Genomic DNA, 12,203 nt, shown 5'->3' with positions numbered 1-12,203 from the left:
AAATAAGTACTTGGTGAGTTTGGTGGGATTTTCAGTTCCCAGAAACTTTGCAAATACCCTGTACTGATAATGAACCACCCTAGTAATTTTTTTTTTTTTTTTATCAAACCATGACTTTCTGAAATCCAGGCAGAGTTATGAGGTTAGGGCTTGTGAAATATTAAGCCAGTACAAGACTTTCCAATTCCTAACGTTTTGTGTAATTTATAATGCAGAAGTATAATACAGAAATGACATCAGTTTTGGCTTCTGAGTAATGACTGAAAGTGTCTAGCAGTGAGTTCAGCTCACTTGACAAGGAAAATGAACAAGATGAAGTCAAAACTTCTGATACTCTGATCTCATATCAGTATGTATATTTTTCTGAAGAAAATGTTTAGATTTTAGCCTGCTGCGTAAATCTTTTTTGTTCACTTGCTTTTGAGGAAAAGACTGTCTCTGACAAAGAGTATATTCAATGTTCGTGTTTTCTAGACACTAGCATGGCTTACCTGGGAAGACGAGTGACAGTTTGTGAGAGGAAGTCCAACATACTACATAGAATAAAACAGTACATCAAATATCTAGTAATTACAATATTTATTTAGGACAAATCTGTATGTTGCATGCACTCTGATGGAGATCATCCATGGACCTACCTAGGTCCTAATGGAAGAAGATTGCTTTGACACTAACCCACCTGTCCAGAAAGAGTTTGTTGCTGATAGTCTTTCCCCTTGAAATATATCCTTGAAACTACCCAAAGTATCATAAAGGCACACTGAGAAAAAACAAACTTCTTTCCTGTGGCATAGACTAGAAATGAATATGTGAATGCTAACTCATGTCTTGAGCTATCCTAACAGTGGAACTGGTCAGCAGTGTAAGGGACAAAATAAGTGTTGAATGTTGTCACCGGGTTTGGCTTTACTTTAGAAAGCAAAATATCAAGCTTAAGCAGAGTTTGCAACTGAGGTTCAAAGGTTATGTCCTCCTAGTCATGTTGGAACAAAGACACAATTGATTATATGTGTTGTATCTTGGTAAGGAAGTGCTGCAAGCCTTGTCACAGCCACAGATAAAAGAAGGCATACCTGCCACTGCTGATATGGAGAACCTGGGAACAGAAAAATGCTTGGGAAGTCTATGTGCTTAGTATAGTTAATTATTTGTATCACAGTATTTTATAGGGATGCCTTGTGCAGGGATCCCAGTGTTCTGGGCACTATACAAACAAAGAACAACAAAATGATCCCTGGAAATTTTACAGTCCAGCTGATTGCAAAGCCACTTGGACAATGGGTGGACAGATGCCATCAATTGAAGAGGCAGTGAAAGTTCTTGCCAATTCCTCAAAGTGCTTCAGTCTGCCAACATGCGTCACCTCTATTTCACATTGACTTGGCTTAAGCCAGCTGGCTTTTCACTAGAGCTCTTTCTGCATTGGGTATTTAGACAGCAGAGAATGCATTTCTTTGGAATGGGTGAGGAGAAGTAGATGTTCATAAAGATTACAATGTATACAAGACTGTCTCAGTGGTTTCATAACATATAATGTTATTGCTTGTGTTCTGTACAACTTGTAGGCTCCCACAACTGAGAGCCCTCGAGGAGGAAACAAAATTACTCCATACAAACATCTGGGAATTCTTTCAAAGGGTTCAGAATGCTTCACAAGATTCAGAAATTTGCTTCTCTATAGCTCAGCAGGAGTGCAACTGTTCATAGATTCCTGATGTTGGCATAAGGCAGAAATCCATGAATAATTTTGGGAAATAAATTATTCACAAATTTTGCTCTTTATGCTTGTGAAATTATTGAATTTGCTTGCTATCTAGAAATGTCTTCTGGTAAAAATTCTTGCTCTGTATGTCATCCACAAGCAATTCACTGTAAATATTCCTAAAATACAATTCATGGTCTTCCTAACCCTGATCCTGCAAACACTTACTCACATTCTTGTTGTGATTAGTCCCATTAAAATCAAAGGAACCTTTACATGTGGTTGTAAAGTTCAGCCTAGCCATTAAGAGTTTGTAGGATGAAGGTTTAGGTTGGTTTCATAACCCTTGATATTCTACATGCTATGTAGTCTCTGATTGCAAAATGAGATGCAGGAACACAGAACCTGTAGAAAGTTAGAATTTTTCAGTCCCTGGGTACCATTCTTATTCCCTAAGTGAAGATTCACAGAATCCACCCATACAAATCTGAATGTGAGTACATAATTCAGATTTGCTGATTAGTGATCCAACTTGAAATCAGCTTTGGAACGCAGCAAAACAAATGCAACACAAAGGTTATTGAATCCAATTCATTTATAAATGAGAGTGAATATTCATAAACTTTTAAATGATTTACTCAGCACTATAGAACCTCCTGTACTGTGAATTTTACAATTGTTAAAAACACCAATAAGCAAAGTGTTTGTAGGTTTTATGGCATTCCACAGTAACAATAGAGCTAGGCAGATGTGTTCAAAGAAAATAAAGCCTGAAGTTTGAAAAAAAAAAAAAAAAGATAACTGAAGAAAAAAGCAGCATTTAGGCATAGTTATTGAGTAGCACATTCACTTGTATATTTAGCTGTATTATATGTATTATATAAGTGGTGGTGAAAAGAATATACTGTATTTTGTATTTAAGTGATAAATTGCATTTGGGATTCAGTTCTACTATCTCACTTGCCTTTTGCTATTATTCCTGAGTCTCTGAATTTCAAAGAATCACAGAATAGTTCAAGTTGGAAGAGACCTACAAGATCACCGAGTCCAACCTCTGATTTTCAACATTTCAAACAGGAAAACATAAAAACAAGCAAACAAACAAAAAAACTCCATTAGTTGCTTATGGTTGTGTATGTTTGTGCATTTAAAAAATCATCAATGATTAAAAAGAGTTACTATTCCATGTATGCTGGATATTCCATCCTCACAATTTAAATTCAGAGAGATTACTTTTAAATAGTCATGAAACAAGATTTCTGAACCACTGAAAAGAGGAGATTCCTGTCTCTCCATTAAGATATACAACACATATTTCCACTCTTGAAAATTTTTAAGAGTATCTGTTATTTGATCCATTAGACTTTGAATGCAGAAAGTCAATTTGAAGTCATTTAGAGAAGTATTTTCTTAGATTTTTTTTTCTTTCCCTGAGATCTGTGTAGGCAAATTCACAGTATCAGAGAAAGAGGAAAGAGCTGGAACGATATAAAAATAGTTCTTGTAAAATGTTTAAAACTCTCTAAATATTTATACAAAAGATTTTTGGATCCACCCCCCCAAAAAAACAACAAAAACAACAACAACAAAACAACATACCACCACCACCAAACAAACAATCAAAAAAACACCACAAACAAACAAAAAACCAGCATGTGGCTTGCACAGCATTTGTGAATGTGCACTGGGGTATAAGGTTTCTACTGTCATTTCTTTGGGGTGATTGTAATTTCACCACTCAGCACTAATGTGATTCTGATTACACAGATTAAAAGCTTTTATACGATAGATTATATGGCCCTGCATTTAAATCTGTATTTATACTAACATGCATATGTACACACACACATTCTCTTACACCTCTCAACTCACCTTCCTATGAAAAGGTCTTAAACAAGTTCTACTTATGCATAGATTGAAGTCAGTTCAGCGAAGAGTTTTCTCATGTATTGAATTGAACTGATTTAAATCTAATTGAATTCTGTAAGCTGCATGCTATTTTTGCTGCTTGTCATTAGTTGTTGTGAGATACTTTAGAGAAACAAATTAAAATTTTATTTAGCATCATTCAAGTTAACTGTACTATTCAAATTTAAGAACTTTGTGGTTTTGCTACTCGGTTTTTTACTTTGTTCATTGTCATTTTATTAAGAATTAGAAAAACAAGTAGAATATAGTGCTAATAGTTCCTCTAACATTAGCTGATATCATCCAGATGATTGTAAAGATATCTGATTGAAAATAGCTTGCAATTGACTTAGTAAATAGTAGTTTATTGGTATGCTTGGCAGTTGCTATAAAGAAGCTTTTTATTTTATTTAATATATAATATATAATACTATAGATCAAAATCTGTTTCTAATTCATTGCTTTGAATTGAAAACTGTAAAATTCTCACTGTGACCTGTTTGTCTAGTCAGGGTTTAAAGTGGAATAAATGACAGTGATAAACAGACTGAACAGAATATCTACCAATCCCTACAAAGAGGATTGAAGTGGAGAACTCTGATATTTTCATTAGTATTTTTATTATTTTTTATTTCACAGAAGGGAAGAAATAAATGAGGTTCAGTAGCAAGGGCTGTCAAAAGGTTTCCAGAAGTTGCAAGTGTTACAGTCCATGGATTTTTCATGAACCCTGACTTTTGCTGGAAAGTGGTGCTGGGACTTGGGTTGTGGGTGTCATTGTCAACTGCTCTCTAGAAGTCTGAATGAAGGTAATTCCTCCACTTCTGCTCTGCACTTCAGAGTGGGGTGGCTTGGATACCAGACTCTGGAGGGGTTACAGGGGATGAGGCCTGAGTGACACCAGCCATCTGCACCCCTGTGCTGAGATGTGTTGGCTAGCTCCTTACATGTGGCAGAGGCCAGCTTGCTCAGGCATGAGTCTGGGTTGGGGGAAAGATGTGCTGAATCAAATTTTTTTAAATCTTTTCCTGCTGTGAGACTTAGAAGGAGTTTTAAACTGTTCCTTTACCAAAATTGAATTGCATGGGCCAGCCTACATTTCACATAGGCACATGTATTTGCCTCCATTGTTTGCCTAAAGGTGGTGGTGTGACCCATTCCTTGTGGTGGGGATGGAATTCCTCTATGTTGTGACAGTGACCTTGACAGCTTCAGGTGATGTCAGGTTCATTACATATATAGTGTGATACCTTGGGTCTATCCACATTTCCCATTTTTCAATTATTTCCAACCATTTTGGAGGTGTTAAGTGTTTGTTTACCATATATAGCTTTTTAAATGGGTGTTGGGGCCACTTCTTTTTTTTTTTTTTTTTTTTTTTTTTTTTTTGTACCAGCTTTTCATACATATCTTCCAGATTTCTCATGCAGACCTATTAGACCTATTACCAAGGTGGAGTCTACTTTAGGATGGGAGAAAATTTAACTTTCCAGCCCTTACAACTATAACTGTCTTGACATCTTTTCTCATAAAAAGGCAGGAAGATTGCTTCTGAAAAAATATGGTTGATGCATCTTATGCTGTATATATTTCAGAGGACTACTTTCTGTATACTATATATATATATATATATATATATTTTTCCTAGCAAGCCAAGACACTTAGTTAATTAAGAACTTTTGGTAAATATCTCTTTTCCTCCTTAATCATTTAGTGGAATCCAAGTTTTCAGATCTGCTTGTGCAAAGCATACTTTAGTGTAATTAGAAGACCAGCTGGGCTGCAGAGGCTGAAGTTATCTAAACTACATAAACAGCACCTACAGAAAGTTCATGTTCTGGATGTCACTGATATTGCTGTATCCATGAGTTTTGAAACAAACTCATGGATAAAAATAATTGATACTAGATATACAATCCCAATGTCAGATTTTGAAGCAAATCATTCTTTGACTGAACTTAGTTCAGTTCCTACTGAATCAAAGGAAGCTAGTGTCTCTGATAAAAAGAAATTACTTTTGTTTCCTGAATTACTTTTTTTAAAATATTTTTTTCATGAAATTATGTTTTTTTTTTTTTTTTTTTTTAATCACTAAAATGCCAGCCTGCTATGAACTCTTTGAAATCATGTTCTCTGTTTTGACTGTCCACTTTGACACAATGCTGACTTCATCCTTTGTCTATTGTGCTTCTTTCTCCCTTGCTTGTGCTTCATGATTAAAACTTCAAGGCAAACTGAGCCACAACATCTGTGTCTCACATGTTTACAAGCTCAGTTCATTACTTCTATGAGCTGTGCAGGATTTCTCTGTAGGATATTGTTCACGAGATGTGTTTTTCAGTAGGGATTACAAAAAAGCCTACTCATTTGAAGTTCCTATAAAAAATCAGTTTCTTGAGATACATATTTTGACCCCTGTATTAAAAGGGTGCACAGTTCTCTTGGAGCCAAGCTTGTGGTTCAAGGCATATATCATACAATCTTATTGCAAACTTGGCAAGTGAATCAAGGAAAGAGATTAATGTACAGTGCAGTGGTTGGACATGTAAGGTCCAGAAATCAGGCTTTAATCTACAGCTCCCCATATGACTTGGTAAAAAAGAAGTCATACTGCTGTGGTGCTGGCATTTCTGATGTTTGGAAAAACAGGGTCACTGTTCATCTTGAGTTGGTTTTACTTTTGAAGTTCATTAATTTCTTTGACATGGGCAGGTGGCTCAGTGAAACTAGGGTTATTTGGAAAAGCAGGAATCTTCTGGGAGAGTAAAAACTGTACAGTTTATTCTACAGTGAAACCTTGTTTTGTCAAATTCCTCAGCTGCTTGTGCTGTAAGCTTGCAGACCTAGCTAAGCATTTCGGTGAATGCTTTATTGTTGCTAGTTCTCGTTCATCTCTAGCTGTGGGGTATCTTGCGGGCAGGCTTTGCTTGATAGTCGCCTCGAGTGGAAGGTTGGAGGGGGAAGGGGTAATGTGAGCAGATACACACTGCTCTGATTTTTTGCAATTAGCCCAAGGAAAGTCACCCTGGGAAGCATGTCAAAAACTTTTTTTTTTTTTTTTTTTTTTCTTTCTTCCTTTCTGAGCAGAGAGGCATGCATTTCTTATCATAAAACTATTAAATGATTAAATGAATGGGTCTAAACTTGGGCTCCTCATTCCAAATCAAACTTGTTCTTCTGGAGCGAGGCTGCAAAAAGAAAATAGATATGCTAGATTTGATTCTAACTGTAATATGATGCTATTTTCTTAATTCAGAAAAATATGGTTGATATATAGCAAGTGAGCTCACTATAGGACACAGTGAGTGTCTTGGTGATGAGGTTTTCCCTCCTTCTACAATGAACTTCCAAAATTGTTCAGTGCACAGAAAGAGAAGGGTACCTTTTATTTCTTATAGTCAGATGACACTCATGAGTGAACATATTTTCAGTCATAATACTGATGGATGCATCTATTTATTTGTTTGCAAATGTATTTTTTATTCCATTAAGAATTCATGTCCCTGTACATAGCCTCAAGTCAAGTTTCCCCTCACAGATTAGTTTTCCCACTCAGTTGTTTAACTTCAGCACTTTCCCTTAGTAGAAAATGTAATTTGGGGACAAGTAGGATTTAATTGGGTTTGTCTGTAACTTAACCAAAATTTGAACTCCTTTTTTCAACAACAAAATATTCATTCCCCAACCCTACTACCCCCAGTTGCCTGGTTTGTGTTTTATGTCTCTTTACAGATAAACCAGAATACTTTAATACAGGAAAGATAAAGTGAGGACATTCTATACTCATTATATTCTCAGTAGAGTCTACAGATAAATGCTGGTCATAAAAAAACCCTGCAATTCATTCTTAAAATCTGTTCTGAGAGCCATACAGTTCCATTCTTGATTAGTTTTTCCTGATAACCATTACAGAACACATTGCCAGCATTAACAGAATCCCTCAAATATGTGAGAGATTAAACATAATCATTATTTTATGCATAAAAACAGAAAACAGAAAAACAAAAAGTCATTAAAAATTGTTGTAAAACTTGAATTTGGAACTCCTATCCTCTCTTGTCTTGATAAAATTTTCTATCTTTATACATCAGTGAAGTGCTTAAATCATATCGGTCCTGCTCCAGCAGACCACAGACATTAGAACAACCTAAGATGCACTTAATATTCAAGATAATCCTAGATGCTTTACTAAGCCATGTCATTAAGCATAGCGTTTGGTGAAATTTGTGAAGGTATTCTTTAAGAACCCCAAGTTCCTCTTTCATTTAAAATTTAGTAAATTGAATGGAACAAATTTCATGACAAGATAAAGGAAAGACAACTGAAATGAAGATTACACTATGTGTTTTGAATGGAAGCATACCTATCAAGCTGAGATTTAACCAGTGAAGTACCCTATATTATATTTCGGTTATATGAATGATCCTTCTTTTTTTGTTCTTTTCCTTGATGTCTGAATGTTTGGTTCTCTCCAGCTCCCGTATTTTTTTTCCACTGAATTTGACTTTATCTCACTAGAAGTTGTGATTTCTTCCCTCTTTATGTCTCCGAAGTGTAACATTTATCTTGAATAATAGACAAGTTAAATACTCAGTTTTAAATAGAATGGATTTATAGATAGAAAATAAAATCCAACAGACTTAATGAATTCCTATATGAAACAGACTTCTCTTGTGAATAAGCAGTGCTGGGAAAGACAGACAAACAAACACAAAATAATAATAATAATAAAAAAAATGACTGCAACAACAAAAACCCAACATTTAAAAAGTTCCTTATGGAAGGAAGAAGTCCTGCTTAATTATCAGTTCCCACACCTCTATTGTTTGGTAAGGCAGAAATCATGAGTCCAAAACATGCAAGGCAGAAAACTTACTGAGAATTCAACTCATCAGTGTGTAAAGTGTAGGGGCTTTGATCCAGCAAAGCACTGAAACACATGCTTGTCTTTAAGCTTATGCTTTCATCTGATTTAGTGAGAGCACTCTGTTATCCTACTTGCCAGTTTTTTTGGAAGATGTTTGTTGCATTTCTCTACACCACACAGGATTAAGCCATAACTTAAAGAACATGCTGTCCAGTCTGAAGCTATTGTTATTTTTCTGGAGAAAATGTCTTAATGTAGCAGTAGAATTAGTTTCTGACAGTCTTTGTTCTGAGAAGGTTGCAAAAGGAACCCTTCTGTGGACACACAATAGCTTGATGATTAGAGCACTCAGCTGAGGAGGAGAGGACCTAGGTTCAACTCACTGATCCAAACCAGACAGAGCAGGGAACTGAACCTGACTCCCTAGTGTCAGAGATTAGGGTGTTCCGCTGGGATAATAGCAAGCCAGGTTCAACCCCCTGCTCTGTCTGGTTTGGATCAGTGAGCTGAACCTCAGTCTCCCCCATCTCAGCTGTGTGCCCTCATCAGCAAGCTATTTGGCCAGTGGAACGGGGTGTTTTGCTCTTGAAAAAAAAAAAGAAAAACCAAGTTCATTCTGCACCAGAATAAAATCCAAATTACCCAGTCTTGACACTTTCCACATGATGGAATTGTTTTCTGGCCAGGCAGAGAGAGAGACTTCATGGTCACATGCTGAGGGAGCCAGAAGCAATAAGAAGATATAAAACTCCTTTGCCCTGCAAATGCAGCTGAAGGTGCAAAGAGATTCAGCCACATTATCTACATGGCTTTGGCAGGAACAGGGAAAACAAAACCACCAGAAGCATCCTCATGGAAAGCCAGATCTGTCTCAGTGACCTACAGTTTTGTTTGGAGGAGAATGGTGGAGGAGGATTTATCCTCTATCAGCATCAGTTTGCAGTGGGGGTGTCTGTGTCAGATCACGGGTTGTCTGTGAGAGTTCACCTGAAACTTCAAGCGGCTATTTTCCCCACTGTTCTCTGTGCCTCTCTTCTCTTCCTTGGTTTTCTACCTGGTTCTCTCTAATTTCCATGCTTGTCTCCTCCTTTCACTGCCCCTTCTATATATTCACGTCCTTCTGATTTCCTTAAATGGATGGGTTTTAACTGTTTATCTTGTCCTTGTAATCCACACACACATATCAAATTTCTTAATCTAATCCCAGGCTTTTTTAAAGGTTTAAACATCTTTATTCTCCCTACCTTATCTTCTGCATTCCATTTCTAAACAAGCAATAGAATTTCTTCCTTTAATTTTTTTTTTTTTTTTTTTTTTTTAATGAGAGAATTTAACATTTGAACCCTCTTATAGTTATCTATACAGGGTTTAATTACTCTAGTCATATGAAGTTCACAGACACATCTTTATCAGCTGGAATTTGCAGTGCTGTGTATCCAAGTATGGCATGTGGACCTCTGATTTTGAATGAGTGCTTTACTCTCATTCACTTGAGATGGAAAATGACCACTACTTTCTACATCAATATTGGACTACACACATTTATATCGAAGAAGTATTCACAGGAGAGTTAGAATGGAAATGTGGAGTGAATGAATTATATTCAGAGTCTTTATTACAGTTCCATTCACCCATAAGCAGGCACTTGTTGTTGCAAAATACGTCTGGAAATCACGTTTGTCTTGTTTCCATCTGTCTGCATTTATGTAGCAGCAGATAGCAAGATGCCAGAGAACCCCTTTTTTATGTTGCTGTTGTTGTGTTGTCAACAAATGAGATTTCATAGTCTGCTCCAGAAATAAGACACACATGTTCCTATACTTGTGTACCCAAGTTCAATGTTACATCAGTTCCAGACAGTCCATATTATGTCAGCCTCTGAATAAAATGGGGTCATCCTTTTTTATTATTATTATTATTTTTTTTATTATATTTTTTTTTTCCCCAGTACTATTCTGTCTGTTGGAGAGTACTTCTCTATGTCTTTGACCCACATTTAGTAAGCCTGAGAGGGTTTTCAGTTTTCAATACCCTCTCCTTTCAGCCTTATCATATATTGCTTATATATTACTTGCTAATACTAAATGACTGACTCTGGGCAACCTGATTATCATTGTGCTAAAGGTTGTAGAGTGGGCTTCTGCACAAAATGTAATGAAATCCAGGCCTTGACAAGACTGCAGCTAGGTTCCTAAGTAAATCTAGGACGTGCAGTACACAAGGGAAACGGACCACACTGTACACAATGAAACTAGCATACAGTGTAGTGGTCCAATGAGGAAACCATCCTCATAATCCATAATGGTGTGTTATCATGTAATTGGATCTCCATGGTGTAAGATGACCCAATGCACTTTGTAATCAAACCAAATGCCGTTAACTATTTTACATGAAGTCAGCTGCATTGCATCCCTCCTGGCAGACACTTTAGAACCATAATTACATTCATCTCCATCTTTAATTTACTCCATTGTGCTTCTGTCATTGCAGGATCTTTGCTACCAAACCCTATGTGTTCATTTCCTCAATGCTTACTGTAAATGGCAAATTAAGCATGGCATCAGTTTTAACTCTGAATTGCCCTGCTCTTGGTGGGATGAAGGCTCATCATTACCTGACTATTCATTTATTGTGGTTTAACGAGGGACACAGTATTATATTTGGCTTGGGGAGTCCATTCCAGACAGATGGCAATTTGCAAAGAAAGTTTGTTTGCAATCCTGTTAGAGGTGCAGAGCTCTCTGTCAGTCCTGGAGAAATGAGCTGGGTAACAGTGAATTAGGAGTGGATCTTCATTTTTAAACTAAATGAACAGAGTCTAATTGTTAAGGCCTAAGCCTGAAGTTTGTCATAGTATCCCCACTTCCTTCAACAGGAATTAAGAGGGTTTCATTCTTTCATAATACCATACCTTGTAAAAGTTTCATACTGACCAATTGTGAGGGTGTATTTATGCTTTTGTATTAGTCATTTTACAGATTTTTTATTTAGCAAAGGATGAGCCAGTGAGATTTGAAATGTTATTTGCAGAGGAAGTCTGTCATGTTTAATGGAGAATGTCCAGGAAGGTAACAACTGCCAATCTCAAATTAAATACTACATAAGAAAATTGATAGATTTTTGTGATGCCAGGTTTCCAAGGACTGGTTCATTCCATAGTGTTCAAGTAATACTTTAGTGGTTCTTGCTGACTCTTGTTTCACTTCTGTTACTTCCAGAATTTCCATTCTATAAACCTCTTTTAATCACTGTTGTAAAAATCCATTCCGAGTTAAAATTTATTATATAATTAATGCTCCAAGAAATAGCCATCCCTGCCTCTCCTTATTCCCAACTCCCCTCTGTGTTTGCAATCCTATTTCTTATTCTTTTATCTGTAAGTTATGGAAGTGAGGGAGAAAAAATAATCAAATAAAATTGATGAAAAATTTATTTCTAATTCAAGCTCAGTTCTTGTAGGTATCTTTATAAGTAAAATATAGCATGGGTGAGATTCTGATAGTTCACCTGACTGCTTGCAATCTATCTAGATCTTCTGCCTCCCTTTTGTTACCTCCTTCCTCATCTCCTTTTCCAACAAAGTGTTTTGTGCCCTTGTAGCAATGTCAAATGGTTGTAATTGGTGGTTCTGCCACTGCTTTCATCTCCAGGGTAGAGACACACCAGGTCACTGCATCTGTAGGACTTCCTATTTGTTAGCCACAGGTAGGGTTGCTCTGTATCTTG

The 12,203-nt window shown here is 36.5% G+C and overlaps 1 protein-coding gene across 7 annotated transcripts in view; it reads left to right on the top strand.

Moving 5' to 3' along the window:
* Positions 1 to 12,203, top strand: part of SMOC2 (SPARC related modular calcium binding 2) — a 146,629-nt gene that overhangs the window by 119,383 nt on the left and 15,043 nt on the right. The gene's annotated exons all lie outside the window — the stretch shown is intronic.

The sequence above is a fragment of the Oxyura jamaicensis genome, chromosome 3 (assembly GCF_011077185.1).
Source record: "Oxyura jamaicensis isolate SHBP4307 breed ruddy duck chromosome 3, BPBGC_Ojam_1.0, whole genome shotgun sequence".
Lineage (NCBI taxonomy): Eukaryota > Metazoa > Chordata > Aves > Anseriformes > Anatidae > Oxyura > Oxyura jamaicensis.
Note: the sequence above shows the minus strand (reverse complement) of the source record. Positions and strands in the feature narration are given on the sequence as shown.